The sequence below is a fragment of the Solanum pennellii genome, chromosome 11 (assembly GCF_001406875.1).
Source record: "Solanum pennellii chromosome 11, SPENNV200".
NCBI classification, from domain to species: domain Eukaryota; kingdom Viridiplantae; phylum Streptophyta; class Magnoliopsida; order Solanales; family Solanaceae; genus Solanum; species Solanum pennellii.
Window position 1 is genome coordinate 26,173,690 of NC_028647.1, and position 8,703 is coordinate 26,182,392.

Genomic DNA, 8,703 nt, shown 5'->3' on the forward strand with positions numbered 1-8,703 from the left:
ATCCAAATGATTTGAGCTTAAACTAGACCTTTCTTTTTCACCCCAACTGATCTTTTCGGGGAATAATGTGTTGGCCCTTGTCCCTTCTTGGACATGTGCACCTCAACTTATGCCAAAAGCATAAGTTGAGGGTGGCTAATGCAATAAACAACCTTTTTATGGACCTGACCCAACTTTGGGTATTGTGTACATTGACTCATGGCAAAGCCATGAGTTGAGGGTGGCTATTATGAGGAATGCTCTGGAAAGTGGGGTTGAAAGAACAAAGAGAGAGAAAGAACAAAAGTAAAGTGACTCAAGAATCAGTTGAAAGAAAAGAGAAATAAAAAAATACAATAAATACAAGCAAGAAAAGAAGAGAGTCACTTAAACAAATGAAGAAAGAAGGGAAAATAGCAAGGTGAAAGAATATGAGACTGGGCGAAATAAAATGATAAAAAATGGTATGTTTAGCCGATATATCAAGGTGGGAAAAAAGTTACTAAAGTATACCTAAATATAACCTACCTGACCCTGAGCCTATGTTACAAGCTAATAAAGTTTTGTCGTGATCCTAAGAGTTGTATAGAGAACTTAAAGCAGTGAAAATAAGGGCAAGCTTATGGCAATATGTATGAATGAGTTGTTAATTTGTTCTGAGAGTGAGTTTTGAAAAGTAATCGTTATACTCAAACTGAAATCATTGTGTGAAAAATGAGGCTGTTGTTTTGAAGTGAGGACACTAGTTGCAATACCGGAAATATTAGCACCTCGGTGAGAAATTGAAGAGGATAAGTGTTAGTGCGTGGTGAGTCTGTGTCATGGTCTGATTTCACATAATTGAAGCCTAATAGTGATAACATGCATAAATATGATGAGATTGATTGGGATTGATAGCAAAATGATTGCGAAAGATAAAATATGGATACTATTGTACAAAGATTTTGTAGTGAGTCATAGTGCGTCTCTTGAGGACAACAACGAATTTAAGTTGAGAGTGTTGATATGCCATGGTTTCACGGTATTTTTAATTCTTTTTCCTTAAGTTTACTGGGTGTCCAAAAGACTATTTATATTATATTTTATGTAAGTTTCTCTTTATTTGCAAGAAATCTGTCTAAAGATGAACGCGGAAGTTTTTGAGCAAGAAATGCAGAAAAGTACCACTTAATTAAACAAGGACTTTATTTGCTGGAAATCTGCCAAAACGCGGCTGGGTCGACGGACCTCGCGACGGATCGTCATGGTCACGACGGACCGTCATGGACTCTGTCGTCCCATACTTATGCAATTTCTTCTGCTACTCTTCTTCATTACCCTCGACGGTAAGTATGACGGACCGTCATAGGCACAACGGTCCGTCGAGGGTCTTCGTTCCAAAACACTTCAAATCTTGGAATATGGGTACTGGGATTACTTCTTTGAACTTCATGACGAACCTGCAGGACGGATCGTCATAGACACGACAGACCGTCACAAGCTTCGTAACCCCACACTTGGTCAGACTTCCCCATCTTCCTTCAGCAGCTGCACTACGCTGCCACCTACGGACCGTCACAAGCACGACGGACCGTCATAAGCTCCGTAGGTGGTCTCTTCTGCATTTCTTCGCTCAAAATCTCCGCATTCAGCTTTGGACAGATTTCCTGCAAAATAAAAAGAAACTTATATAAAAATTAGCACAAAAAGGCTTTTGGACACACTAAACTTAAGGAAAAAGTATTAATAATACCGTGAAACCACGGTATATCAGTTAACTATAGCTAACATGTATGTCATGATGTTATAAGGTCCTAAATTGTTCTATTATATGGTATTGAGGCAGTGACTAAGAGTTTAGGTTCATTGGAAGTCAAACGTTAAGGACGACCAAGACGTTCGACGACTAAGTCAAATTTGTGCCTCATATGTGGTTTTATGTGTTTATGTGTGATTCATGAGATTGTAATTTATTTAAACTAGTTAATATAGAATATATAGGCAGCATCCAAGAACATCCATGACGTTCGAAAGATGTGTCGTGATATGACCTTGTGTGTCTAAGCATGTTTTATTGAGTTTTACGTGTTTGTTTTGGATGAAATTCATGTGAGAGGTTCTAAAATCATAGAAAATAATGTTTGGGTTGGAAATGTTAGGGTAAATATCCCCAAGGACCAACCAAGTGTCCTTGAGGAAGGACCCATGTTGGTGGGCAAAACTGCCCAAGGCAATCCACCTATGCATGGCAATTGACGGCCCGTGGCCTTGTCGATGCCCCGTAGTTGGTGGGCGTCGTTTGGTACTTAGATTGGGGAGCGAAGCTACAAATTCTAGGTGTATGAACCCACCGACGAAGTCCAGGACAGCCCGTGCATGGACCTAATATGCCCCGTCGATGGTGGTTTGTCTGCATGCAGCTTCACTGTAAGTTGAGGGGTGATGTTGTAATTTCATACCACTTCCAAATAAGAGTATTGGCGGTTATTTAGGGGTATTCTTGGTATTTTAAATGTTTTTATAAGCCTAAAGCACTAAGAAGACTTCATTCTTCTAAATCAAAATCCCAAATTCCTTATAATTCTCTCTAAGACTCCATTGAAGTCCAAACTCAAGGAAGGTCTTAGAGTGACAAATTGAATGGAGATTCTTCATCAAAGTGAAGAATTAGATTCATCAAGGTATGAATTTTGATCCTTGAAACTCTCTTCATCAAGAATCCCCTATTCTCAAGATGTTTTCTAAAGTTTTCAAGTTGAATTGTCCAATTTCATGATTCTACAATGCATTAATGATTTCTAAACATTGAATAACGATTTTATTGATATTGTATTGACGATTTTAACCTAAATTACCTATGAACCCATGAATTTGATGAACCCTAGATTTTGACTAAGTTATGGGTTACTTGATATTGATCTAATGTTGATTAATTATGGTGTAGATTTCTATGGGCTTTCTAATGATGTAATAATTGTATTCAATTGATATCTAGGTTATCAGATTTTAATGAATCTCTATTGAATCAAACCTAGTTTCATTGATTCTCATAGTTTTCACAATGAATTATTGTTCATGGACATTGGCAAGGGTCTTATGGTATTGAATTGGATGATGTAGCATCGGATTTAGGGGATGAGGATGTTGTGGTGGTAAGCCAACCTATTTCTCTTATTTTTATGTTTTTTATACTTCAATTAAGTTGTGATTGGTATGGTCCACTTATGGTGGCGGTGTTATGTGATTTACTTGCAATTGACGTAGTCTAGTCTGCGTTACATTATGCAATATGATGATTATGGCCTTGTCGACACTACTTGAAGTAATGTGGCAATTTGTGTAGTTGATTATGTGAAGCATGATGATATCTATCTACATGTTAAGCACTGTGAAAGTATATGTGGTCTATTGATGTTGTGAAGGTGAGCATGTTAGACTATGACTTTGACTTTGTGTGTATAATCTTAGGGTTGAGTCTTGGTTACTCCTACTTGACTATATAAATCTATGATGGTCATATTGATGATGTTATTATAGTGCATAGGATGACTTGAAGATGATACTTGTGTGTTTCTAGAATGGAATGTATTATGAGTTAAAGTGGAGTATGTGGTGTCTTGTCTTGGTTGACTTGTGTCACTTGCTTGATGTATGTATGAATATGTGATGTCTTGACTTAGGATGCTAAATTCTCTTAGTATTGAATGTATGAATGACATGAGACCTTAAATGATGTCAAGAGAGTCTTTTATGTGAAAAACCTTGACTTAGATTAGAAAGCATGCCCTTCATATTTTCCTTAACCATATGCCTATATTAGATGTGTCAAAGTTGTACCATTGGCAAGTAGAATACCCTCATAGGAATAAGTTAGAACTCCGGATTCCATGTCTAGCTATTATGGTCTATGTCGGTTATTGTCTATTCTCATCATGTGGGATACATACTAGCATTAGAGAAGTTCTATAATGTTTAGGTAGTGGTATTAGACACTATCAAGACATTGCACAATAGGCTTCGAAGGTGTTAGGTACAGTCGCTAGGTCTTGTCTAAGACCATTACATGAATGTCCTTTATGTGATGTATGAGTCTTAATGAACTAATGAACTAATGACTTATGTTATGAAATATGTAAATTGAATAAGTACTTATCTAGAGTAGTTAAGGGTTGTCTAGTTAAGGTGTGAAGAGGGCATAGGAATGGTCACTTCGTATCTTACCTTGATGAGTCTTAAGAATGACTCTAGTTAGGGAAGATTTCGATCATGTGGACATGATCCAAACTTAGGAAATCTTAAGGATTATTTAGGTAGTCTTGAAGAGGTCAATCATGGAAGTTATCTTATTGATCTACTTAAGTAACTCTTTTGATAGTCTTTGATGAGGAAATGTCATATTATCTATATGTTGATATGTTTGATGTCTTGAAGTGTGTATGTGACTCATTATAAGTAATCTTAATGGTCGTTTAGGCGCATTTAGAAATGGTGTATGGGCGGTCTCTCTTTGTGTGACTTAAGTCAATCTTAGGATAGCTTTGAGTGGGATAATTACATGCTATAAGGTGTCTTAATTGAAGGAAGGAAATTTCATTGTACAGTGAAGTCTCTTCACTGTAACAGTGAATCGACTCATTGTAAAGTGACTCTTAAAATGTGATGTTTAGCTTAAATGTTTCCCTATGTGTTTCTAAGTTGATAAATGTTGTTCGTATGATTATATTATGATATTTTAAAGAAAAGATGCATATTTTCAATAAATGTCCGTTTTCATGATTTTTATGCATAATGACATGCTTAGTATATGTGGTTGTACTAATTCCATTCTTTTTTCTATCTTTATAGTTGTTGGTAGGTGAGGAGTATTTGGGAAGTGAAGACTTGGACCGTAGCATCATTCAAGAGAAGTTGAAGTATGTCCTCATTTGACATGAGGGCATATATGTCTTTTATGTTTCCATTTGAAGTATTGTAATAGGCTAAGTATTTCTATTTTCGTATTGTGTATGGGGAATCTCCGAAGTACTTTTGTGTCTTAAGATGATGAAACTGAGACTTAGTATTTCCTATTGCTTTATATGAAATAATTTTTAAAGACTATGAAGTATATTTGTGACAAATTTTAATTCCGCACTACTTTTCACTATGTTTATGTGAAGAATGATTTGTAATGGCTTGTAAAAGACCTCCAAGAGGTCAAGTATGCCGGTTGCAATCCGAGATTGCCCCTAACTTCTTGGGTGTGATTTTGGGATGTGACAATAATACAAGCTAATGTGCAAATTACAGGAAAGATCAATCACCCTCTGAACAACCATTCCCATGATTACATATCTATCGCAACAAAGGCCATATTAAATTCCTTCCTACTCGTATTACCACTTGATTGGTTATTCAAGCTATCGTTCAAAATATTTTAAAGTTGCTATTATTGTAACCAAGTAGCTATTGTGAGATACTAAATATTTAGTTAGGCTTGTCCGCCTTACAAATGATATTAGACTAGTCTGCCTTACAATACAACATTAGGCTCGTCGACCTATATGAAACTTTAGACTCGTCCGACTTATAATAAGACATTTGGGATGCTCAGTTGTGATCGATTGCCCCTCAGTTACAATTATCATGCTTACATTTATCGCAACAAAGGCAAAAGGGTTTATTTTAGGCAAATTGTTGAGGAGATTCCGATATGCTCGCATTTAGGCATATTATCAATAACAAACACACATAATAAAATAAAGCTAAAGAAGCAGTCAACACGTATTCTCCTCCCCTATTTAGACGATCCCCAAATATATATCACATACATAGCGTTGGAATTTACAAATTATTATAAAAAAAATAATAGAGATTAAATAACGTAAATCAATTAAAATCAAATCGTCTATTTCCTTCCATGGAAATTCTTCATGTCTTGAACTCTATGTTCAACCCTGCCACCAAAGGCAAGATCACGGGATAATAATAACTACACAAATAGAAACACAAAAGGTACTCACAGCAAACACACAAATTTCAAACAAGTTATAGAGCATATAAGATCACACATTAAGAAACAAGGGATAAGAAAACTAACCTTGATGCTTCCTTTTTGATTCGTTTTCAAAAATACATAGTAGATGACACAAGACGAAATTCAAATTATGAAGTAATTACTAACCAATCAAGGAGAAATAATTATAAGCAATAAAGTGTTTTAAGGAGATATTCACCGAAACAGCAACACAAAAATACCACAAAGAATGATCCAAAGTTCCAGTACACATTTTCTTTTCTTTTAGAGAATAGAGAGTGTTTTTTCTAATTGTTAGAATGTGTGAATGTGTCCGTGTTTAACCGTGAGTAGTCTGATTATATAGTAAAAAAGAGGGCACAAATAAAGGAAGGAAATATTTTGGAGATCAATTAAAAATATTTTCTTAAGTAAAGAGCATGCAATCAATAAACAAATTTCCACATAAGTAAAATTTTTTCCATAAATAAACAAGTAAGATTCGTTTAAGTTCTAATTATGTCAAGGACATTAAGGATAGTCACATAAATTGATAAAATTTAAGGAACGGATTAATTTTTGGACAATTTAATATTTTCTCAATAAGCGGTGTACAAAATCAGCCATGTAATTTACCAAACACAAAAGATTTTACCAAAATAAACAAACCAACGTCTTACCAATTTAATTTAATTAAGGTAAAAAAATCAATTTATAATACAACACAAAGGCGAAAGAGATGATTAATATACGAGACAAAACAAGGAATATCATCATATCAGCAATTACCATAAACTAATAAAATCATACAACTAAAATGAATTCACTCAATCAATCAGCAAGACAAGGGAATTAATATTACTTCTTATCACAATCAATTCAATTTGCTTACCGTATAAACCCGAGCATAACTATACAAATGTTTCTATTCCATCGAGAGGTTAAGCAGTTGAAAAATGAATATAACAGTCCAAAATAATTTTTTAGAGCCTATTGAATAACAAGCACATTAGAATTATAATAACCAAAGAAACATTTGCAATAAATTAGGATAGATCATCAAAGAAGAACATTGCAATGAAGGCATAGATTTTTCATATATCAAACACTGGCATGCATCCAACTACAGTTTAGAAATCAATCATGCATACCAAAATTTAAGCAAAATGAAGAACATAGATTCCACAAAAATCAGCAGCTCCATAAATTGTGATCTTGAAATACTAAGGATGAAACAATAAACGGACTAACATGCACACGTTATGTTTAATAGCAAACACAAAGATTTGAGTTTTAAAATAAACAAAATCGGAGCTGGGACTGATAAGTGAAGATCAGTACGTATTAAAGTATCACTTTCAGTTCTGAATTAGGATATCTATCGACAAGCTTTTGTTGCTTTTCTTCATCCTCGCCGGAGTTTCTGACTTTAACTAGAGTTGTTGTAGAATGTTGCCGCCTTGGATCTCTCTGGTGGCTGCTGTTGGAGAGAGTAAGAGGAAGAGTGAATAATGTTGGGTTACAGGGCTTTTGGTAGATTAAAAAGGAAGAAAGGGGGATTTATCCTTAGCCGTTCGATAAGGATAAGATCTAGGGCTGGGATTAATTTTCATGTTAGATGGATTAGAGTGGATGGATGAGATTAAAAATAAGAGGGTGGGGTCCAAAATTGGGTTTAAAGAGGCTACAATTTAATCGGATTGAAAGGCTATGATTGAAATAGGATTGGAGTTGAAAAGACTAGGATTGAGATGAAAGGAGGTTACTATTAGATTGACTAGAATTAAAAAAAAATTAGAATATATTATGGTAAAAATTAAAAGATTTCAAAGAAAGAATAAGAAATTGTTATCTAATTAAAATACTACGTATATTATAATATTTTAATCATAATTAAAATTACTTAAATTTAAAACGTTTGAATGAAATAATTATTTCCAAATTTATTCATAATTTTAAAATATTTTAATAATATTTACAATTTGTTTTTATAAAGTATGCATAAAAAATATATAATGTTTAGATAAAAAAGACTAAAACCTTAAACTCGAAATATTTTTTAAAAAATATGAATCTAATTGAATAACACTTCTAAAGAATTAAAAGGTAAGTCAAAATTGGGTGTCAACAGCTGTCCCTTGGTTGATTGGGACTGTTGAGTGAATTACCGGAAAATCAAAGTTGACTTAGTAGCAAATTTTGTTTGACCGATGAGGGATGTCAGTAGAATCAATTGAAATGATATAGAGTTAAAAAAGAATACGACCGAGACTTTGGTATTAAGTCGCTTGCATATCTCTGGTTATACGAAAATCAAGTCGTGTGTAATTCTAGATTCAGGAGCAACCAAAATTCCTAAAAATTTAAAGAGGAGTGTGATATTCGAACGGGAATGATGTTGTCTTGAATTGATAGGATTGGGGGAGCGAGAGGAGCATGAGAGAGTGATTTCTGGCTTAGGGGCAAGGATCAGATGAGAAGGAGTAATATGATTAGCGAAGAATTTGAAAGTATAACCTGCCTTATCTTAAAATCGAATGATGTGTAATAAATGATCATCAAGCATGTTGTATAATCTTTTGAATAAATATTTAGATATTGATTAATTCGTTTGAATTAATCAGAGTTGGATAAAATTTGATATGTTGGTAATCTAGATTCCTAAATGCTTTATATGGTAATGAATTTTAAAAGGAATAAAGTTTGAACCTTTAAGAATTGATATGTCCTAATTTGATAATGTGAAATTT

General features: G+C 34.1%; 1 long non-coding RNA gene across 1 annotated transcript; it reads right to left on the minus strand.

The window, feature by feature from the left end:
• Positions 1 to 5,722: 5,722 nt before the first annotated feature.
• On the minus strand, positions 5,723 to 7,464 carry LOC114074840. Its single transcript, XR_003575146.1, has 2 exons — positions 7,295 to 7,464; positions 5,723 to 5,894 (listed from the first exon to the last, which is right to left on the minus strand). It is a non-coding gene; the product is annotated as an uncharacterized LOC114074840 (long non-coding RNA).
• Between the last annotated feature and the right edge of the window lie 1,239 nt (positions 7,465 to 8,703).